This window comes from Sus scrofa, chromosome 13 (assembly GCF_000003025.6).
Source record: "Sus scrofa isolate TJ Tabasco breed Duroc chromosome 13, Sscrofa11.1, whole genome shotgun sequence".
In the NCBI taxonomy this organism is placed as follows: Eukaryota; Metazoa; Chordata; class Mammalia; order Artiodactyla; family Suidae; genus Sus; species Sus scrofa.
In genome coordinates this window covers 93,357,546-93,382,924 of record NC_010455.5, presented here as the reverse complement: position 1 = coordinate 93,382,924, position 25,379 = coordinate 93,357,546, and positions in this window count along the sequence as shown.

Below are 25,379 nucleotides of genomic sequence, written 5' to 3'. Positions count from 1 at the left end.
AAGGTGCTAACATGTGCAAAGGCACTTTCTCCAAATAAGATAAAGAAAACCTTCCAGATATTAGGATCTGATGTCTTTGTGAGGCAGCATTCAATTTACTAGACTATTATATAAAGAAAATATAAATCTAATTACTAATTTCATCTGATCATCTGAATTTCCATTCACACCTAGCTAGAAATAACATCTGGCTGGAACATCCAGTAGCTTAATCTTAGGAAGATAGAGTGAGGGTAAAGAACCTATTATCCTACTAAATGAAAGAAGCATGAAATGATAAATTTGTAGAAAACCTTTTTTAAAAAACACGTCAATGTAAAGTGTTTTTTAAATTATGAATTGACCAATAAATTTATTTTACCTGTATAAAGATTTGAATACATAGTGGCCATTATAGCTAAAAAATGGAAAGTTTAACATTGTTTTATCATATTTCAACAAGTATGAAGTGTTCTGAAAACTCATTTGAGGATTTAACCTTAGCAGCACAGTTCAGTAAACATAGACTGTGAAAAAGGCAGGACTGCACTTATTTTGCTTGAGTTGACTAAGAAGCTGAAAATATCTTAATTACCTTTCCAATTAAAAGATATTTTAGCAAAATTATGAGAGTGCACAAATAATTAAAGCCCTTGAGCTTTCATTTCTTTCCCCTATTTGGTTAGTTTAATCCTTCAGATTTAATTTGAGAATAACCCCATCAAAGATTTAAATTTGGGGATACTTACTATGATAACTATTTTTATATTTCCATTTTGAGCCAGGAATGTTTCTAAATCTAAATAATAGTTTTCATGATACTTGGAATATATTCAATCTTAAAGGGTTTTTGTTTTGTTTTAAGGCCACACCCTGCAGCATATGGAAGTCCCCAGGTTAGAGGTCAAATCAGAGCTGTAACTGCCTGCTTACACCACAGTCACAGCAGCACTGAGATCCGACCTTATCTGCGATCTACACTGCAGCCTGTGGCAACACCAGATCCTTAATTCACTGAGTAAGGCCAGGGATTGAACCTGCATCCTCATGGATACTAGTCAGGTTCTTAAACCCCTGAGCTATGATGGGAACCCGGATCGTGAAGTTTAAGAGTCCCTAATGCTACTTATTTAGTTGCAATTACAGATTTCCCCCAATACCCAAATGTCAGAGTCATATGAAACCTTGCATAAGCCAAAACAGGGTAAAGTGGATGAAACAATGACCTTAGGACACATCTTGCTAACAGATATATGGAATAAACTGAGATAAAGCAAAGATGCTCACAAATAACAGTTCAAATCTATGGCGCCTTGATGATGAGATGCTGAGTGTAGTTCCTAGGGAAGGAGCTTGGCGGTGTCACTCTCGCTGCTGTTACTGCACAGTTCAAGGTGCACATTGCCTTTATAAGGTCTACTGCAAAATAATGCTGAGTGCTATTTTCACTTTCCACCTTTTTTTGTAAAAGGGAAAAATCCTCTTTAGATTTTTTTTCAGTTGGCAAAAATGGGTACTAAGGTAGGTCTTTTGTAAAGGCAAAGTGGCTTTAAAAAATTAAAGAATACCAGTAATCAGAAACCTACTCAATCCCCTGTCAGATGTGTGATTTGCAAATACTTTCTGCCATTTCATGGTTTGCCTTTTCACTCTGTTTATCTTTGATGCACAAAAATAACATGGCATTATTTTAAGTATAATTCATGTAATCTTCATACAACTCTATGAGGCAGGAACTATTACCATCATCCCCATTTTACAGACAAGACTACTGAGACACAGAGGGTTTAAATGATGTGACAGCATCCTATGGGGATGACTGAGCTCAGATCTGAGTCTGTTATGGACTGAATGCATCCCTCCAAAACTGATATTTCAAAAGTCTTCCCCTCAATCCGATGGTATTAGGAGGTAGGGCCTTTGGAAAGTAATTAGTACTACATAAGATAATGAGCATGGAGCCCTCATTAGTGGGATATGTGCCCTCATACGAGGCATGAGAGAGCTCACATCCCCTCTCTGCTCTCCTCCAGGTGAGGATATAATGAGAATTTGGCAGCCTAGAATGTGGAAAAGGTCTCTTACCAGAAGCAATCATGTCAGCACACTGATCTGGAACTTGCAGTCTCCAGAACTTGAGAATTAACATGTTTATAAGATACTCAGTCTATGGTATTTTGTTATATCGGCCCAGACTAAGAGAGTCCACAGGGGTTATCCCAGAAATACTATATCATACACACCTCTTATAATGGACATCAGTGACCTCCTGATTACCAAATCCAGCCATCTTTTCTTAGTCCTCATTCTACTGCCTAACTTTGTCTATATCACTTGAAATCATGATCCTTTGTGGGTGACACTGTCTTTCCCTTGCTACTTCATTTTTTCTTGGTTCTCCTCTTATTTCCATGACATAGTTACATCTCCTTTTTCAGTCTTCTGTGCCTTTTTTCATGTGCACAAGAGCCCTTACTTCAGCCTCCCTCTTTGTTTATTCTGCATTCTCAGAAACTATCTTTCCCTCTGTTATGGGTTTAATTGTGTTCTCCAAATAGATACTGAAATGTTAAACCTCAAGGCCTATGAATGTGGCCTTATTTGAAAACTGGGTATTTGCTGATGATCGTGTTAAGATGAGGTCTTTGAGGCAGGTCTTAATCCAGTATGCCTGTGTCTTCACAAAAGTGCAAAATTTGTAGAGACATGAAGAGAGGGGAGACTGTGTAAATACACAAAGAGAATGCAATCTATGAGAAAAGAACACCTTGAACTACCAGAAGCCAGGAGAGAGGGATGCCAGTTCTCCCCTCCAGCCCTCAGAAGGAACCAACCCTGCTGATACCTGGATTTCAGATTTCTAGCCTCAACTGGGAGATGATAAATTTCTGCTGTTTGAGTCACTTAGTTTGTGGTAACCCATTATGGTAACCCCAGGAAACCAAATACCTTCCCAGGGCTTGGAGGCAACTATTCTGTGAACAGTTTCTCAGACTCACACCTCTGGTCCTAATTTTCCTTCTAAGTTCTAGGCATACATTATCATCAGCATCTCATGACTACCCAACCATGGTCCAGCCTTTCCAGAATATTACTCTTCTCTTATCTCTCTTTTTTCTCACCTTTGACCCCCAACCTAGCAAACTCTGTGAATGAGATATGTGTGGTCCCAGCCGCTCTGGCTAAAAACCACAAAGTCACCTTTGAGTCCTTATTTTCCACCCTCTTGAAGCTGTCTCCATTTCTGTAATCCAAAAATCATGTGTGGTCCATTAGTTTGGAAGACTTGTATCAGATTCCCAGGCTTGGCATCCATTATATCCCATGGTCAGAGTCCTATCTGCAGACTCAAATCTACCTATTAGTCAAAAGGATTGGTAGCACCTTAGCCCAGGTATTAGGATGTAGACCCAAAGAATCCTTGCTGTTCTCAGAGATAATATTATTACCCAGAATATGGGCACTGGCTTTATTTCTCCCTGTTTAAATAACCAATGTTTTGCCTAGCACCTTAATACATTTAAAACTGGGGCTTTCTGCCTAAGCCCCAGGTCAAAGGCTAGAGTTCTCATAACTGCTCACAGATGTCCTTGAGATCTAAGATTCCAACACTTGCTCAGATCTGATTACCCAACATGACACTTGAGCACTGGCTAGAACATCACTATTATGTGACATTAGGGACTCAGACACTTCTTATTTGCCTAATTTAGTGCCTACTGTCCACCTCTTTTTTTTAATTAGCTCAAACATATTTACCAATTTATAGTTCATGGAGCACACTTAATCGGTTTTCTTATTTAGTCCTAACAGCCTTAAAGTAATCCAGAACTCTGAAAAATTAGATAACTCACAGCGAGCTCAGTGGTTAGCATAGTACCCAGATTTAAGCTTCCTGGCTCTGAGTCCCATGCTCTTTTCTCTTCATAACATTGCCTACTCCTGCGTTCCTAGAATCTACTGGTTGGACAAAACTTCTTTCCAGCCTGTATCAACCCCATGAAGGCCTTTAGCTGCAGATCCCTATCTGTCCTCATCTGTCTCTCTCCTGCTGTAGATAACTGACCCGTGTTCTATCATATCCAAAGATGTGACAGATGGCTGCTTTTGAAGTGACCTTAAGATGAATGATCCCCCTTCTCAAAAGGCTGAAAATAATTTAAGGAACTGCAGAACTATGCAGTACCATAAACAAGAATGCAAGCTGCCAAGTATAAGGGAAACATAAGATTCCCATGTAGAAGACCTATTTTCAGGGAATTCTTTAGAGATAATATAATTCGATCCCATGCAGTGCTAGGGTAAGCTTTAATCACAGGAGGAGAGAGCATAAATACTGACTCTTGAATAGGGCAAATTTCCATCTCCAATTTTTGGTCTACCTTTCTATTTGAAGATGATGAATGTTAATCTTTTATGAATCCTCTCTTACTAACTTATTACTAAAATATAGCATGATGTGTTGTGTATTCCCACATCCTGGCCTGGCCAATGAGAAGCTGGATGTGTGGGAAGAAGCACATTGGTGAAAAACGTGGGCTCTGGAACAAGACTGTCCAAGGGGGATTCCTGCCCCCTCCCCTATTATTAACAGTGAGCTTGAGCAAGTTATTTTGCCTCTCTGTACCTTATTTTCCTTGCTTAAAAATAGCTATTAATAGTATACTAGCTGCAGTGTTATTGAAGGATTAAATAATTAATGTAAGTAAAGTTCCTAGAACAGCACTTTGCCTGTAGAACGTGCTTTTTAACTATTTGCTATTCTATAGGTACAGAAATGCGGAAGTAGCACACCCAGATCCCTGGAGGAATCATTACTTCTGGATAGTCAGAGATTTACAAATGAAGACTTCAGAAAGCTCATGCTCCTAGCTGCCTTAGATGTCTCCATCCTCCCTCTTCTATACAACGCATGTAAATAATTAGTTTTTATGTGAGACCGTTCCTCCAACCTATTAAATATGTATGACCCTCATAGTGTTAGTTAGAAGATGCCAGCTACCTTAGACACAGAGTGAACAAATACTGTCACAGAAAAAGGAGTTGGTCATTAAGAAAAAAAAAAAAAAAAAAAAAAAAAAAACTTTGGCACCAGCTGTAGGGTCAGAGCAGCCTGCCAAAAACAGATTTCTTCAAAAAGATGAGATGAAGGCCTCTTATAACTTGTCTCCAGTGGCCCACTTAAAATCATTAACAAGTTAGAGATCTGTGATGAGTTATATTTCCTGCGTTTTCACTGTATACTGTTAAAACTTAAAATCTGAGTTATTTGGCACAGAAGTCAATAAAATGATTAATCAAAACAGTAGCATAATTGTACCACATCTTGTGCTTCCTATTTACTTCTTTACAAAGATAAAATAATGTTTCCTATGACAGTGTCAGGTTATACAGACTCCTTAATAATATAACATAGAATTACCCTTATTATTATTTACTTAGTTATTGTTATAAAAACTAATTCTGCAGTCAGAAACATTTTAACAAACTATATTACATTATTTCTCTAGATTACAGTGTAACAAGATATTAAAATATGCACACTAGGAATATGAAGTAATGTTATATAAATAAAAATAAAATAAAACTGACACAATTATATCAATTACCATGTAAAAATTATATAGGTACATTGTTGAGAAAAAGAAAGAGCCAGGAAATGTATTAAATCATCTATATTTTTAGTTATAATGAATCTCTAGGGTTTTTTTTTTTGTAATACTCCTTATATATTCACTTTTTAAACAAACTGTGACTGAAAATGAGTGTGTCACCTTTCAAATCTCTATGTAGAGTTACTTTACAAGAAAAGTAACCCATAAAATAAAGACCAGGAATAAGAATTTAAAGAGGGAGAAAAGGAGACACTGACCAAATAAAATTTCACTGTCTTGATGAATTAATTTCAAAGTTTCCTCGTGATCTTAATCTACAGAATGTTGTGATACAGGGTTACCATAGAGAGAGCTCTTAATAGACCATAGTAATGCTGGGAAAAGCCATTTAAACTAGTTCTCTTTGGATTGTTAAAAGCTAGATTGAATGTCCAGTGGTAAGACTCCTGTTCTGATAAACTCTTCTTTATCTAAATACCTGCCTTTCTCCTAATCTCATTGACTCCACCAGCCCTGGGAGATAGCTGCCATGCCATCTGATAGAAGATAAAACCTTGTGCCTGTTTTCTACCCTTGTTGAAGAAAACCTTTGAATTTGTAACTTGGGCTGAAGATACTTATCAAACAATCTTTAGTTGCCAAGAATTCAAAAGTGGGCCATGGCGTCCACTGCTGGACTCTAGTCTCTCTGCTTCTTTTTGTTTAAGAAAAAAAAAAAGTATCATCATGGAATACTTAACTGAAGTTTAGTGCACTTAACTAGAAAGATCCTGCCATACCTTCTGCAGGAATTTATTTTAACTATGTGGCAGGTCTGCTGAAGAAAAGCTATTCAAATGTTACACATAATGCTCTAGATCCCATTACAGTTCTAATTTCATTGAGGCTCTGGATTCTTTTAACATAGTATGTGTTAACACATTTTCTAGCTAATGACACAAAGTAGATTTTGCCTTTGAAAAGTCAACTCATAGGACACCCAAGGCCGAATCTAAAGTTAAATTGACATTCTAAAGTTAAACTAATCAAAATTTGGTTTAGGATTTTTTTTTCTCCTCAACTTTTTAAAATGCACCTCATATCACAAGTAGTGTTTTAAAAAATTATTAGCTTATTAGCATTGATTTCCAGTAAGAAAAAGTTTTTTTTTGTTTGTTTTTTGCTTTTTAGGGCTGCACCCACAGCATATGGAATTTCCCAGGCTCGGGTTCAAATCAGAGCTGCAGCTGTTGGCCTACACCACAGCCACAGCAATGCAGGATCCAAGCCAGGTCTGTGACCTACACCACTGCTCACAGCAGTGCTGGATCCTTAACCCACTAAACAAGGCTAGGGATCGAACCCTTGTCCTCATGGATACTAATCAGGTTCATTACTACTGAGCCACCATGGGAAATCCCTAAAAAAAGATTTAAAAAAAAAAAAAGTTTCAGAGGGCACAGTCTTTAAGGCATTAGCCTGCTGTAGCCCCCTTTGCCTGGCAAAGAAATAAAGCTATTTTTTTCCTCCTTCATCAAAAAAAAATAATAATAATAATTTTAAAAGGTTTCATTTCCATGTTCCCAAGACCCAAAATCCTGGAGTTTAGGTGTTTTTATCCTCAGCCAGTAGGGAATTATTTTCAACAACTTTTTTTCCCTAAATTGTGCTCATGCCTTCAATTTATCTCCCCAGAATAACTGTCCTACTCTCCCTTCCTTCATCATACATAAATTCCTTGGCTTGGGACATCAGACTAACCTGACATTAATAAATCCATGCTGATATCGGAAAGGATCCCAAGAACTACAAATTCAACTGGGATGTTTCCAAACTTAATAACTTCTCCTCTGTTCTATTGAATAATTGTACCCCTTTCCTCCAGTAAGAAGTTAATTGGCAGCAATGAGTCATTTATTTTTAGTTCACTAGGGACTAACTACATTTAGTATTTATTTTTCTCCCCAGTATCTTAAAACACTTGGTCTCCTTCCTCTTTTAATGTTCAGCCAATATTTATTAAGCACCAAACATGATGCAAATTGTTGATGGCTGAATAACACAGAAATGATAATCAAATGGGCCAGAATATAAATAATGCAGAAATAAATGGGAATGTTTCACAAAGACATGTGTTAACACATTCCCATTTTATTTACTGGTTGTCTTTTTTAGCTTCTTCAAGGGCCCACAGTATCTAGGTTATGAACTCTTGTTTTAGATCCATTTAAAAATTACTTTGGATTTCCAGAGGGGAAGTCAGTGGGTGGGATAATATAGAGGTAGGGGAATGAGAAATACAAAGTATTGGAGTGTAAGATAGGTTCAGGGATATATTCTACAATATGAGGAATATAGCCAATATATTGTAATAACTAAATTAAAAGTAACTTTTACAACTGTATAAAAACAAAAAAAAAGGTTTAAATAATTTTTTTTAAAAAATTAGTTTGCAGTCCTTGCTATGGGAAGATGAAACGAGTCAACAATATCCTGCTTAGAAAGTTAAAAGAAAACTAGGCTTCTTTCTGGAAGGTTGCTGTAATCCAGCAACCTCAATCAAATCTCTTCCTCTAAATTTCAATGATTTCTGTCAAAATCAGCATAGTAATCAAGGTGAAACTACTTTGCTAACCTGGAAAACTGTACAAATTAGTGAATAACCATTTGAAACTATCTAGTGAGATTTCCTTCTGTTACCTTTTTTTTTTCTTGAAAACCAGATTGAATGGGTCTAAAAAGGTAGAAATTTTCCAGAAAATTCTTTAAATTTTATCTTCCTGACAGGACCTTCATTGAATGAATCACTGGCATTTATTTTAGACTGAAAATTGTTCATTTGTTTCTCTAACTCTTTTGCCTTTAATGAAATTGTTTGGGTCTAATTGACACCTTTCAGAATCTGTGTCACTCCCATTTAAACCCTCCTCTGCTCCCAAGAAATGGCAGATTACAAAACATGGCAGGACCAGATACTGCCTCAGTCACTAGCTTTCAAACAATTTACACCTGACTGGTAGTTTGGATGGCAGTTTCCCTCACTCCACTGCCCTCCTCAGACCTGCAGCTACCCATGAAGGTCCTGGGGACATTGGGATGTGATGAGGAGGCTGCAGGACCATAAAGAAACAAGAGCTATAAACCAGGGAAACGCACTGGAGGGAGCTGACCCTGAAGAAAAACAGCATATTTATATTTTATGCCCAAATCTGTTCCTTTCATTTTTACTGTGGCCTGAAACTGTGTCCATTTGAAGTTCACTTGAGTTAGCAGGTAGACACTTCTAAAAGTGAAAACACCTCTGGGGGGGTTAAATTGAATGTCTTTCATAGGAATATACCACTTGCTGACTTTGGGCTATGACCTACAGGTAGAAGAGGGAGATACCTATGAAGACAAAGAAAACACAATCCCTGCCCACCTGAAACCACAGTCTGGTAGGAAGAAAAGATGTAGAAACAGATAATTACACAACAGTGTGTTGTATGTCATAATAAAAATACATCATAACTTTTTGACAAAGTGGTTTCTCAAGGGATTAGCAAAAGCTTCACTATGATTATAAATTTAGAGCCAGACCTTGAAGGGTCACCTAAGGTTCCCTCTATCAGGGAAGAGGGCCTAAAGCATTCCACACAGAGAGGTCTGCCCAAGGACAAAAGGGCAGAAAAGGGCCCTGCTTGGCAACGAGGAAACAATTGGCCTGGCCCTAGGGTGTGGAGTGCACGTGAGAATCCCAGAGCTGATAAGGAGCAACATCTGATGGGGAGATGACAGCCAGGTGGCCAGGGACTTAACAGCTGAATTTAAAAGATTAAATGATTTCTTTTAGTCAAAGGAAAGATAGGGAAGTGTTGGAACTGGGGTGACAGGTCCAGATTTGTGTTTTCTAAAGGATATTCTGGCAGCAGCACTTAGTGAATCATATTTATTTTATTTTATTATTTTTTAAGAACTGGCTGGAAAGCTATACCTGGGAAATGGGAAGGCAGGAAGGAAAACTTAGGCACATTACAGCATGGGTTACTTTGGTCTCGGATCATCCTGCCAGGAATTTAGAACAAAACAGGAGTTCAGGGCACATGAGGGGGATGGGAGGGGAGGCAGAAAGGGATTTTAGCAAATGCAAAGTTAACATGGGTTGTTTTAAAGCAGTGTTGGCAAATTATGGTCTGCCGGCCAAACCCAGCCTTCTATCTGTATTGTCCAGCATAACTAAGAATGTTATATATATCTACAATATAATGATAGAATGTTAAATATATCTATAAAAATATAGATGTATTTTTAATGGCTGGAAAAAAATCAAAAGAAATATGACACTTGGAATTATGTAAAATTCAAATTTCAGTGTTTGTTACTAAAGTTTTACTATGATACAGCTATGCTCATATGTTTATGTACTATCTTGACAGTTTCATACCCCAGCAGCAGAGTTGAGTACTTGTGACAGGGACTATAGTCCTGAAAAGCCTAAATATTGACTGACTGGCCCTTTATAGGAAAGGTTGACAGGGATGTCCAGAGAAAGTTGTCAGTCTAGAAATTGGGAAGCCAGCCCTCTGCCTTGGTCCTGCCTTTGGGTCAGCTAAGCCAAGTGTGTCCTGGAAGTAATATGCATATGTGTGTCCCCTGAGATGCTGCGTAGACTTTGCAAAGACTGGGGACCTTGCTAGGCTAGTCTATTCAGGCACTGAGTGGTATACATCTGTTTCTGACAACCCTACCTTGGTTTCCTGCACCAGAGGCCATAACCCAGAATCCATAACTTTGAGTATAACTATTGGTATAATGTATGATTCAGCTATCTTTAAATTTACAAAAGGATTTGATGGGCTAGTTTGGGAACTTATCAAAATGCTCTCCAAATTAGACACTGATGTGAAAATGAACTTCTAAATACAATGTTTTTGTAAACTGTGGACCTGCACATAGCGGCTTAGAGTATCGTAGAATTTTCATTCGTGTGGTTGAGCCGAAGTCAATGTGACTTAACAGCACCAAGGCTCATAAAAGATGACTAGGGCTTGGAAGCATGCCAGTAAAAGTTTCCTGATTACTCCATGCTGACTATTTCAGATTATTGTTGAAAAGCTAGTGAATGAGGCAGACAGGATGTAACACTAGAGATTAGTTTTATGAATTGGAATTTATCACTGATTTCAAATTACATCTGGAAGAAAAGATATTGGGGGTGGGGACTGAAGAAGGTGTAGATTAATTTGTAGAACTTAAACTAAAATGCCTTTATTGATAAGATTTGTATAGAACTACTCTGCAAAACACCTCTGGTTTTTCATACTTAAAAGCACTACATTAAATGTTTTATAGAATTGCTTTTTTAATCTATTGTAGAAATATTTATAGAGTGCTTATGAGGTGCTTAAAGCCATGACTTGTCCTGGTGATACAAAAGTAGATAAAACATGGTTCCTTTTCTCAAAAAAAAGTGTTCCTACATAGAGAGAGAGAGAGAGAAAGGCAAAAGGAAAGGAGGAAGGGAGAAGGGGAGGAAGGGAGGAAGGGAGAAAGGGAGGAAAAATCTGAGAGGGATTGGACCAACCAGAGATACCAAAATCTGTAGATGCTCCAGTCCCATATTCTGCCCACAGACTCCACATCCATGGATCATCCAACCACAGATCCAGATCATAAATATTATATGATCTGCGGTTGGTTGAATACATGGATGCCAAACCCTGTGAAAACTGAGGGCCTGTATATTTATTGAAAAAACTCCACATATAAGTTGCTCCTGCAGAGTTCAAAGCCATGTTGTTCAAGGGTCAGCTGTATTATTCAAGATGAGCTACCGTATGCCAGTGATTAGAATCCTGACTTAAGTCTACAAAAGTTAATACCATGTAACATATATGAAAAGAGCGTAATATGTTTGTTGAATAAATGAATTTCTTTACTTGATCGTGAACCCAAGTTTTGAATATTTTTGGTATATATAATTCTGAAACTGGTTTTAGGAAATTCTAGCCTATAGTCAAAACAAGAGTATTCTGGCTACATTAAGTTAACAAAACAGTGTGAGGCCAGAAGCATGCCACTGGCAATTATTAACCCTCTGTATTCAGCAGGGCAAAATAAAGTTGGTTCCCAAACTCAACCCATCATTTGGATTTATTATTCTGCACTGCTGTGATAAGCATAATGGAACATTCTGAGATTCTGGTAAAAATAAACTGCTTTAAAATATCCAACATGAGCATAACTAACACTTTATTAAATGGAACTAACAATAACAGTTAAAATAATAATAGTCATAATAATAATAAACTAATATAATAGGTGTAATATACAATATGATATAATAAAATCAAGGAAATTGAAGAAGATGTAAAGAAATGGAAAGATATTCCATGCTCCTGGGTTGGAACAATTAATATTGTAAAAATGGCCATACTACCCAAAGCAATCTACAGATTCAATGAAATCCCTATCAGATTACCCAGGACATTTTTCACAGAACTAGAACAAACAATCCAAACATTTATATGGAACCACAAAAGACCCAGAATCACCAAAGCAATTCTGAGGAACAAAAACCAAGCAGGAGGCCTAACTCTCCCAGACTTCAGGCAATACTACAAAGCCACAGTCATCAAGACAGTGTGGTATTGGTACCAAAACAGACATATAGACCAATGGAACAGAATAGAGAAACCAGAAATAAACCTAGACACCTATAGTCAATTAATCTCTGACAAAGGAGGCAAGAACATAAAATCGGGAAAAGACAGTCTTTTCAGTGAGTATTGCTGGGAAACCTGGGCAGCTGCAGGCAAATCAGTGAAACTAGAGCACACCCTCACACCATGCATGAAAATAAACTCAAAATGGCTTGAAGGCTTAAATATAAGACAAGACACCATCAAACTCCTGGAAGAGAACATAGGCAAAACATTCTCTGACATCAACCTTACAAATGTTTTCTCAAGTCAGTCTCCCAAAGCAACAGAAATAAAAGCAAAAATAAACCCATGGTTTAATAAACTAATCAAACTGACAAGCTTTTGCACAGCAAAGAAACCAAAAAGAAAACAAAAAGACAGTTTACAGAATGGGAGAAAATAGTTTCAAATGATGCAATGGACAAAGGCTTAATCTCTAGAATATACAAGCAACTTATACAACTCAACAGAAAAAAAGCCAACCACCCAATGGTAAAATGGGCAAAAGACCTGAATAGACATTTTTCCAAGGAAGATGTACAGATGGCCAACAAGCACATGAAAAAATGTTCAACATCCCTTATTATTAGAGAAATGCAAATCAAAACCACCATGAAGTACCACCTCACACCAGTCAGAATGGCCATCCTTAACAAGTCCATAAATAATAAGTGCTGGAGAAGGTGTGGAGTAAAGGGAATTCTCCTGCACTGTTGGTGGAAATGTAAGCTTGTACTATGGAGAACAGTATGGAGGTACCTTATAAATCTATACATAGAACTACCATATGACCCAGCAATCCCACTCTTGGGCATATATCCAGACAAAACTTTCCTTAAAAAAGACACATGCACCCACATGTTCATTGCAGGACTGTTCACAATAGGCAAGACACAGAAACAACCCAAATGTCCATCAACAGATTAGGAAGATGTGGTATATATACACAATGGAATACTACTCAGCCATAAAAAACTACATAATGCCATTTGCAGCAACATGGGTGAAACTAGAGACTCTCATATTGAGTGAAGTAAGTCAGAAAGAGAAAGACAGATACCATACGATATCACTTACATCTGGAATCTAATATACAGCACAAATGAAGCTTTCCACAGAAAAGAAACTCATGGACTTGGAGAATAGACTTGTGGTTTCCAAGGGGGAGGGTGAGAGAATGGGGTGGATTGGGAAGCTTGGGGTTAATAGATGCAAACTATTGCCTTTGGAATGGATTAGCAATGAGATCCTGCTGTGTAGCCCTGGGAGCTATGTCTAGTCACTTATGATAGAGCATGATAATGTGAGAAAATAGAATGTGTACATATATGTGTAACTGGGTTACCAAGTTGTATAGTAGAAAAAAAATTGTATTGGAGAAATAACAAAAAATTTTTTTAAAATAGTGTCATATGCAGTGGGAAGATTAGATATGTAATATTTTTAATATATTTACACAGCATCTGGGACATAACAGTTGCTTAGAATGTGTTAGTTTTATTGTTATTATTATTTGCACTTACTGGGAAGACCAATGGTGCAAATACACCAAATCTATTTCTTCTGAAACTTGGGATTAATTGCATAAATATTCATTCAGCAATAGATTTTCTTTCCTTGAATTAAATCTGCCATTGTTGGTTTCATTTTTTATTTATTCATTCATTCATAAATGTATTCATCAAAAACCATTCATTCAAGCAAACATTGAGTGAGCTTAATCAGTGCTGTCTTCCCTTATATTTTTAAGGCCAGACTAAACATTCAAACGTATCTTCATCTCTACCCTCAAGGAGATCACCATCTACAAGAAAAGCCAGACAAACAAATCAAAAATTAAGGTATCTACTGTGACAGAGGTATACTTGGGTCCAATGAGGTAGAGCATCCAGTCCAAAATTTAGTGTTAAGAAAAGCTTCCCTTAAAGAGGTGGTACTTGGGCAAACATTTTAAGAAATGGATAAACTTTAGCTAGGTAAGGGAAGTGGGAAGAATAAGCATTCAAGCAAAGACTTTTTTTTAAAATGCAGTTGATTTTTGGCTGAAACAAAGTATACATGTTGGAGGTCTTATTTGGTTGCCTCAGAATCTTATGTAACATGAGACAAGGATTCAGTATATCAGTGAGGTGATCCAAGGAGACTCTGGGAGGAGTGCAGGAAAGTAAACTCGGAAACAGCTACAGATGTTACTTGATCAAGTCCATTACCACTGTGGTAAATTTGGATAAATGGAAAACAGCTGCACAGGGGAATTCTGGGAGTTGATGTAGGTCCCAGGCCTTGGAGTTATCTAAGAAGAAAAAGAAGTTGGAGTACTTCTTTGGGAATCAATTTTTGATATTTGTTGGTTGAGGACAGCTAGAGAAGAAAGACCTCAGGCAGTTGGAAGTTAATCTTTCTAAAATGCTAAGGCCTTGGATACCGGGTTAGGAGAGTAGGAACACTAACATTATTGCTGCAGTTGTAGACCTGGGGACTAAATGATAGGCAGGGATGGAAAACAAAGAGGTTTTCCTCTAATGAAACTGACCTTGAACTTTCTCTTTAACATTACAGGGGTTTTTGGAAGTGTTTTTAAAGAGGTAAGGGAAATAAGTTGGCTACCTCTTTGGCAGATGGGTCAGAAAGGGCTACCCTAATTTAGAAGCTATTGAAGTTCTCCTGAGAGAAATCAAGGTGGCCTGAGCTAAAGTGGTGGCAGGGAGGATATAGAAGAATGGGAAGAGTATGAAGGTATTAAGGTGAAGGAATTCTGAATTCTTGTGGAAGGAGGAGGTGATGGAGGAGTCACAGGAGATTCCAAGTTTCTGTATTGGAAAACTACGTAGAAAGTAGTATCTTTCACCCAGGTTGAGAATTCTAAGAGGAGGAAACAAGTGAAAAAAATGATCAATGAGATCAGATTTGGAAATTCTGTGTATGCAGAAGCTCCATAAATGCAGACATCAACAGCTATTTCTGAGCTGGAGACATAGCTTTGAGCTTTCTCAGAGTATGAATGGTGTGTAAGACATTATCTAAGGAGGATCAAAGCTCCTGGAAGACAAGTAACGGTCTAGTGAGGAGCAAAGCAGATAAGCAATTATGGGATAGAAGTATTGGCATAAAATGCTGTAGGAGACAAAATTTAGGAGAAGCAAAAAAACTCTATCCAGAGAGTCTTTTGATCTCCAACATGAAGAATGAGCCAGTATTTAGTGGATAAAGGGACTGGAGCATTCCTGGCAGCACGGCCTGTTACAAAGACAAGTTTAAGAGGGCAAGTCATGTAACTTGTGACAAATTAATATAAAAAGCCAGGCTAAAGTGAGCTTTTACATTATTGTTGACGAAAGATACTCCCTAAAAATGAATGTGAATTCCCTGAGTGCAGGATCAATCTTTTTATCCCCAGTAGCTAGAACACATTAGGTTCTCAATAAAAGTTGAAGGAGTTCCCACTGTTGTGCAGTAGGTTTAGGATCTGGCATTGTCTCTGCAGTGGCTCAGATATTGCTGAGGCATAGGTTTGATCCCCAGCCAGCACAGTGGGTTAAGGATTTGGTGTGTGACGTAGGTTGCAACTGCAGCTCAGATTCCATCCCTGGCCCAGGAACTTCCATATGCCATGGGGGTGGGGGGAGAGGGAGGGAGTTGAAATTATGAGGTCTGTTCAAAAAAATAATGTAATATAACACAAAATAATTTCAGAAAGACTACTTGCCTACTTAACTGAGAGAAACTTATAATCAGGTTATTTTATTCACTCAGTAATTATTTAATCCAACTCCTACACTAATTGCAAATCCCCATGCCTATCCCTGGGGCCCAGCCTCACAAGAACACCCAGCTGGCAAACTATGTTTACTGAGCTGTCTGTCTCTAGTTAATGGAAACAACAGTCCATTTCAATAAAAAGGCATTTGATTCAGAATTTTGTTTCTATTAAACAGGCTCTTCTTAGTCTTGATTAGAAAAATCTTCTTATAAACATATTCTGTTTAAACTAGCACGCCTTCTACTTGCCTTAATTCACTGCCCCTGATCTCTAGTAAGTTCATTATAATTTCCCTAACACCTAATGTAGCACCTGGCTCAGAGTACTAGTTGTGTAATAAACCTTTGTTGACTAACTCTCAGGAATTAATTGACTTATGATTAACATGCAGCATTCGAAGTTTTCTCCATCATGGTGGATCTATTGTTTTTGACTGCATAGAAGTCCTTCATTCTTGTAAAGGTGCCACTATTTTGCTTTAGCGATCTACTCCTCAGTCACTGGACCCAGTTCTGGAAAGCATCCCTAAGTTATACTCCCTCTTCTTCTCAAGATATAGGAACAAGACCATGCTAGGAAAAGCCTGTCCTTTTTAAATATAATTGGAAATTTGAATGAAGTGACACAAGCACTGAACATGATAAATCCTTGCTACTCTACTACATATATGGAACTACTCTACTTTGAATCTTTTCTTAACCTGGGTCTTCAGGTTTATTTTTGATTTATGAGCCTCTGCATGAATTACAGTAAATTTTGTTTTACCTTAACTCATTCAAAATTAGATTAGGTTCCTGGTAACCAAAGAATTCCAATTACACATAGTTCTAAAATTCTGAGACTTAGTAAGAAGATAAGAGGAGAAGAGTAGGAAATAACAGAAGCACACTAAGTGGAGAGGCAAGTAAAATGTGAAACTGAAAGATGCTTGACCAAATTAATCTTTTTTTTTTTTTAAACCAGAAGATACGTTGTACATTTTTCAGTCATTAAGTGTGAGCTAAAAGACAGTGGCTTTCAAATTCAGTGAAGGTAATGATCACTTGGGACACTTGTTTGTTTATTTTTTTATTTATTTAGTCTTTTGGGGCCCATACCTGTGCATATGGAAGTTCCCAGGCTAGGGGTCCAGTCAGAGCTGTAGCCTCCAGCCTACACCACGGTCACACCAACTTGGGATCCGAGCCTCGTCTGCAACCTACACCACAGCTCAAAGTAACACTGGATCCTTAACCCACCGAGCAAGGTCAGGGATCGAACCCACATCCACATGGATACTAGTCAGGTTCGTTAACTGCTGAGCCATGATGGGAACTCCTGGGACACGTGTTTAAATGGAGATCTGCAGGCCCTGCACACAGAGGTTCTGATTCTGTTGGTTCATGTGGGGCCTGGGAATATACATAATTAAAATCTTCTCAGATGATTCTCAGACAATGCTTTGGAAACCACTGCTTTACCTTCTGCTGTATGTGAAAAATGGCAGCTTATCAGATGATCTGTGAGCGCAGCAAAGCAGGTCTGCTCCCAGCTCAGGTTTGCTAAACAATCCCAAACCTCTAGTCACAACAAGAGTTTTATGAAATGTTCTAGCCAGTGACAATGGTGGCCTATCAAGTGGAATGTAAGACATATGTATGTATAATAAAACAACAAAGACTAAATTCAGTTTTCTTTTTATTGAACAAGGGCCAATGAAATTACAAGATGAACTTAGAAAATTAAAACCCATCGTCTTTATTTTATAATCCAATTTATGTAGTTTAGAGGAGAGCACCTTTCATATGGGTGTAATTTTATGTTCATTTAAAATATCACCTGTGTTCATTCAAAATATCACCGTCTGCTTGAGAAGAAAATCTTTATTTTTAAAGGGCTAAAATCATTATTTCAGAGAATCCCTTAAAATGGAGATGAGGTGGTACCAAGACATTAATATGTTACTAGACCAATTCTGCAAGTAATGTTATCTATCAAGGCAGTATATGCACATACCTTGTGAATTACATAAACTTATTTAAAAAATTGAGCCTACTTTTTCAAAAAGCAAGGTAACAGAAAAAAAAAATGGATCCCATGTGATCCTACCTTAGCATTCTCACACAACAAGGAATTCCAAATACTTTTCAAAAAATGCGGTTACAGATATAGCTTTATATAAAAGCTATAAGACAAATATGTTATAAGAAATAGCCGGAGTTCCCATTATGGCTCAGGGGTAACAAACCCGACTAGTATCCATGAAGATGCAGGTTCATCCCTGGCCTCGCTCAGTGTGTTAAGGATCTGGCATTGCCACGAGCTATGGTATAGGTCATAGATGCGGCTCAGATCCCACATTGCTGTGGCTGTGGTGCAGGCCAGTGGCTGCAGCTCTGATTCAACCCCTAGCCTGGGAACTTCCATATGCAGCATGTGCAGCCCTAAAAAGAAAAGGAAGGAAGGAAAGAAAGAAAGAGAGAGAGGATGGAAGGAAGGAAGGAAGGAAGGAAAGAAAGAAGAAAGAAAGAAAGAAAGAAGGAAGGAAGGAAGGAAGGAAGGAAGGAAGGAAGGAAGGAAGGAAGGAAACGAACAAATGAACGAGCAAGCCAAGGCCTGTCTGTATTTGTATGCAATGCCCAGTTTTGGTTAGGCTGATATTTTGCTTAATATTTTTATATTTTATGATATTCAATTAGTAATAATTATTCGATTATATCACGGATGTCATACAAAACTTTCATCCTAGAAAGAGAACAATATTTTAAAATTTATTTTAAATTAAAAAAAAAAAAAGAGTTCCCGTCGTGGCGCAGTGGTTAACGAATCCGACTAGGAACCATGAGGTCGCGGGTTCGGTCCCCTTGCTCAGTGGGTTAACGATCCGGCGATCCGGCGTTGCCATGAGCTGTGGTGTAGGTTGCAGACGCGGCTCGGATCCCGCGTTGCTGCGGCGGCTCTGGCGTAGGCCAGTGGCTACAGCTCCGATTCAACCCCTAGCCTGGGAATCTCCATATGCCGCGGGAGCGGCCCAAAGAAATAGCAAAAAGACAAAAAATAAAAAAATAAATAAATTTTAAATTCAATTCAACATGAATGAAAAAATCATTTATTAAAAACCCACAAGATTCTCATTACTCCTCTAGACACTTGGGGAAAATGTACAAAGTGAAAGATTTTATAATGCAGCTCTAAAATGTATGAGATTCAAAAGCAGATTTTAAAATCCAGAAGCTAGCCAAGACATGATAAAGAAGAAAATGAGGTTATAGTTGTGAATATGGAGCACACAGTCCTCAAGGAAGTCCATGTGATAGCCCCAAAGTTAACAGAAGACCTCTGTTCTCTGTCCTACTTCCTGCACATGACACTCATAAGGTTTACAACAGTGAGGACAATGTGCAGTAAAAACTAGTGTCTGAGCATTGAATTAATACTGAGGAATTAGTCATGGACTTGGAGAAGAACTTTTCATTATTTATACACAAGCTTACTAATCATAAAATCAAAGAAATAATAAATACAGAACTTTTTATTAGAACTTCAGGCTTCAAAAAAGTTGTTTTTCCCCATGCAGCTGGTACATGTGATAATCACAGTAGACCATGTGGGCTGTAACTGACCAAACATTTACCAAGCATCCCCTTTCTGCAGCAGAGAGAGGACTAGGTTAAGGGGGAATTATCTTTTTTTGTAACCCTTCTTTGCACGATTTTGCATGGGTCTTTGGCTTTTCCCTCCTGGTAATCTCCATCTATCTGCTGATCCTTACTTTTGATGATAGTTCTCAGACTGTGGAGAGCAGGGGTAGGTTTAGTTGGTTCTCTGATTAGCACCAGGAATATGGGAATTTTTAATTCGATTCAAAATGACTCAACAATCATTTATTGGATATCCATGTGATGCTCAGTACTCTATTAGACACTGGGAAGGACGCAAAAGATGGATAATAGGATTTCTGCTCTGTAGGAGTTGGAAATCCTATTGAAAGGTAGATAGATAGGAACCAGATGGAGCACTGTGAGATGACAGGTGGACCTTTGGGGATGAGGGTGTTGATGGTGGCAGTGCCCCTTAGCAAGGAGTTGTGTTATTAGATATTTTTATTAATACATGCATAGTAAATCTCTTGGCTTATACTTGTTTTATACACAATAGAAAGGAGTAGGACTTTTCTTATGAAAACCAGGCAGGACAGTATTCAGCAGAGGAGAAATATTCAAGTTACGAGTAGATGGTTGTCTCTCTCAGTGCTAGGAGAAGGCTGGATTACATAAAGACGATGCAGATAATAAAGTAAAGGAATTCCATATCGGCTAGAATGTACATCTGGATGATTCTTCTGTCAAAAAACAGTGATCTTCAGACTCCTTTCGCCCTGAAGCAAATTTAAATGAAAATAATACATGGTTGGCCATTTCAAAATCTTGCCCAACCAGAGTCAAACACAGGAATTATCAGTAATGAGTAATAAACTGAGAAATGAAGTTTGGAAATGGATTGAGCTCCAGGGAAATGATTTTTTTCCCCCAGCTTGGAGCTAGGGCAGCCTTATGTATTTCTGGACATTGTCATTTTTGTTTTGTTTTGCTTTCCAAGGATCACAATGTCGTCATCTACTTTCCCTCTCCTAAAAGTAATCGACTAATTGGAGGAAAAATCAGTTTGGTACTACCACAAAAATGATAGATTTTTATGTGTTAATTGTTTTCATGGTTGCATGAGAACTCTTGGCTCCAGTATAAAATGCTACAGAGCTTTGGCATAGTTTTCTTGGTGAAGAAGGCATTTGGAGATGGAAAACAGCTGACTTAGAGCCCATGGGTCAGCTTAAATGATTTCACAAGCAATAAATTAGACAATGCTTTAGAAGTATAAAGGTTGTGGGAATTCACTGTATAAAAAGAGAGTGACAAACATTAGAAGACTAATTAGTAGTCAAGATAACAGAATACTGTTTTTCAAAAAACAGTCAGGAATTAGACCTCATAGAAGACAAGTCGTAACAAGTTGATGAGGTAGGAGAACTGGTGAGAATAATGTTGGCTCAAGTTTGTAGAGTAAACTGCTTTTTTCTGTTTCATACCATTTCCCTTTTTAGGACTCCTTCTATATGCAGTAAATAAATATAGGTTCCCAGAGAGCAGAGATTCCTTGGCAAGCCTTTACTAAGCAATTCAAAGCTATGTTTTGAGCACCCATCTTGTTCCAAGTGCCATTCTTGCCCTGAGGCTACAGTGGGATATATCTAGCTTCTATTCAGAGTGGGCTTTCCAGTGAAAACGCAGATCTAGGTGGTCCTGTTGCCTATGCTTCCAGGAAGTGTGAAAGTCCCACCCAAGCACCATTCTTCCCTTTCCTCCATCCTCAGATTAGAGCCTGTGCACGTGTGCACACATGGACAGGAGCCTCCACTGCTTATTAACCACCATGCTTCATTCTCTGTTAGGTACCAGGTGAAGTGCAATGTGCAGGAGATCCTGCTGTGGTACAGTGGGTTAAGGATCCAACCTTAGCTGTGGTTCAGATTCAGTCCCTGGCCCAGAAACTTCCATATGTGGAGAGTGTGGCCAAAAATGAAATAATAAAATAAAATAAAAGTAAGGTAAAAAAGTGCAGTGTGTAGCTGGAGAATACAAGAAATATGCAGCGGTAGGCTAGAGAACTCTTGTCCTGATGGCTTCCAGAAAAGAGATCATCTCTTCCACACCCCATCAGATTCCTATATCAAAGTAAATGCATAAAAAATGCTGGCAGTATTTCAGTTAACATTTAAAAAATTAGCATACCACAGTCAGACGTTTTCATATAGCTGTCCTCATTCCTAAGTAAATTTAATATGAAGCATGTGGACCTATAGAATAGATGAAGGAGCAAAGTCCTTTTACTTAACCCAACTGTGCTTTGCTGTCCTGTCGAGGTACACAGAAAATCACAATATTTGAATGATACTCTGGGATAAAGGAACACTTTTGATGTTGGAGTGCCTGGGGGCTCTGATGCCTCAGGCTCATTGGAACCAGTATGTCTGCATACCTGTAACCCATTCACATGCACCATTTGGGAAGTTCTGATCTGAGAATTTGATGGTGAAGTATTTTATTCATACCCTAGAAAGAACTGAGGTGCTTTTTGTAACCCCTCCCCAAACCAGTGGTTTCAGTGAGACCAGGCCGTATCATCAGAGGAGAGGTTAACAATTTGAAATGGGTGCTGGGATAAGATGAGTGGTTTTTTTTTTTTTTTTTGGTTTTGGTTTTGGTTTTACGAATGAGATCGTGCCATAAATTCTCAAGTGAGATGGACAGCAAAATTACCGAGCAATTCTGAGCAAGAGCTTAACAACTCGACCCTTTTTTTTTTTTTTTAATTTTTTTTGCTTTTTAGGGCCGCACCCAGAGCATATGGAAGTTTTCAGGCCAGAGGTTCAATCCGAGCTACGGCCGCAGGCCTACATGGTCACAGCAACACAGGACCCGAGCCGCATCTTCGATATACACCACAGCTTATAGCAATGCCAGATCCTTAACCCAGTGAGCGAGGCCAGGGATTGAACCCACATCACCATGGATTCTAGTAGTGTTCTTAATCTGCTCAACCACAATGGGAACTCCCATCTCTTTTTTGTTTTACAAACAAACAACAACAACAAAGGCACAGAGGTCAGACATTAGTGCTTTTGAGGAAGTTATGAAAATAGATGAAAGCAAGATTTCTTAGCTTTCAGTCTCAGGCTCTTTGCACCACACTGGTGGTTTCAGACTGGCAATATCCGCATCACCAGAGAACTTGTTCGAAATGCTACTTCTGGAGTTTCCATTGTGCCTCAGTGGTAACAAACCCGAACCCCACTAGTATCCATGAGGACGTGGGCTCAATCCCTGGCCCCTCTTAGTGGATTAGGTACCTGGCATTGCCATGAGCTATGGCGGGCGTAGGTCTCAGATGCAGCGTGGATCCAGCATTGCTATGGTTGTGGCATAGGCTGGCAGCTGCAGATCCAATTGGACCCCTAGCCTGGGAACTTCCATATGCTGCATGTACAGCCCTAAAAATAAAAATAAATAAATAAAAATAAATTAAAAAGAAATGCTACTTCTCAGGCATCACTCCAGATGAATGAATCAGAATCTCCAAGGGTGATGCCCAATATGCTGCATTTTAACAAGCTCTCCAGGTTGTTGTGATGCACATTGAAGTTTGAGAACCACTGCACCCCAACATGGCTCAGTCATAGAAGGCTGGAGAGGCTGATTTGAACCAAGACAGTACCTGTGCAGGCAGAAAGACAAGCACAAGATGGAACATTCGTGGGTGGAGTGAGGGGCCACTCTGACAGGGGCATGGACTTTTGGATTAAATAGTAGAAGGTTAACAGTAGGAGGGAGATGACAAATTCAAGCTGTAAGTGGGAACTTCAGTTCTCTAAGTACTACTAGGTCTCTTAGGGCCTAGGCCTTACTTTCATCTTAACTCCTTCAATAAAAGTTTCAACTCCGCAGATTTGGGAACTTAAAGGGTAATATTTCTAATTTTATAATGAAAACCAGTAGAAGCAAAAAAAATATATATATATATATGTATATATATATGTATATATATATATATATACATATATATATCACCTTTCAAAACTGAACTTTGCTGCTTCTTGTGGTAAACATAAATATTTTGAAAATGACAGACCTCTCTAAATTTAGTTGATATAACATGTGGAAGATTTAAGGGGAATGGGGAAAACAAAGATCTCAGAGATGAGGTAAGGCCTATTTTACATTATTACTATTAAATTCCTTTGCACTGAAAAGCACTCAAGTTTCTTTTCCATGTGACTCACTAGCAAATTTCTGTTCCTTAGATGTGGGTCCTGCATTATGTGGATCAGGGATATCAAATAACCAAAATATGAAAAAAAAAATAAGCACAGCTTATATTTTAGTCTAAGAATAAGGAACTAAACAAGTAGAAAATCCCCTTTCATGATTAAAAAATTCATGTTAAGCTTAGCAATATTAGTGGCATTAAAATACTTTTATGTTATGTCCTCAGGATATCCATGAATAATAAAAGCTATAACCAACGCTGTTGCCATTTGGTTAAATGTGGCTCATACAAAGGTCTTATAAACTGCTTCTCAAAGCCATACTACATTTCACTTATTTCCTTTTATCCCCCTCTACCCTTTTTAAAGATGTGGACTCATATTTCTAGATAATAATTTTTAATCTCTTTATCAAATATGTATTCAGTAAGTATCAGTTACCATAGGCAAATACAACTCTTTCAGTCCTTGAAACCATAATATACAAGGTAATTATCAAGGCTGTATACTCAATTTGTCAGAGAGTTTTCTCTTTACCACCCATAAGTAACGCCATTTCACTAGCGGCAATGGTAGGTACAAAGGATTTTTTTAGAAGATACTGTGAAATGAAATTAAGGCCTTGTAAGTAAAAAGTTTATTGTTTAAGTATGTTTCCTCTGTCTTTGTGTCTTTCCTTTGCAAAGCATACTTTATTTTTAGATGTTCAGATATCATTAGAACCCAGTGTTTTAAGCTTCCAAAATTGTGGAAAAGAAGGCTACTTGTGCACTTAAGTCTTTAGGGCTAACACAATATGGTGTCCAAATCTCTACAAAACTTGCCCCAACAGAAACCCATAATGTTTCTGGCATATACCAAGGTGGTGCCAATGTGTTTGCTGAGATAGTTCTCAAGACTTTTTTTTTCTTTTCAGAACAAGCAGTCTTTTAAATGTACTAACAAACTCCACATTTATAAAATTTTCCGTTAAAAATAGAGAATGCCATGAAGTGTATTGAAAGTAACTTGCACTGATAGAAAAAATGGAGTTATCTTCTACTCTGAGATATAAAGTTAGAGTTGCGAATAGGAGTGGTTTGTTTAATAAAATAATTATAATTTTTGAGTTCCCTTGGTGCCAGGGGTTAAGGATCCAGCATTGTCACTGTTGTGGCTCAGGTTTCAGCTGTGGTGTGGATTTGATCCTTGGCCTAAGAACTTCCACATGCTGTGGTGGCCCACCCAACCCCCCAAAAAATATCATTTTGAGAGCTGATCCAGCTTTCATGGATGAAAGAAAATGTTTATGTGAATAAAATAAAATATTGAAAATGTCTAATTTTTTCTTGCACACTAATGACCCCCATACAACTTAATTTCTCTCCTCAAATAAATACTGAGCATGAGAGGCCAGGAGTCTGGTTTTCTAAGGCAGCTACTCAATGTTTAGCAATATAAATTCATTTATACTGCAGCTGAATTCACTGCAACTTCCCTACCAAAGCCCTAGACTCCAGTTATGTTGTTATGATCAGACAATGTTAAGGAAAATCAAATGCATTTTTAATTTTTAAATAAAT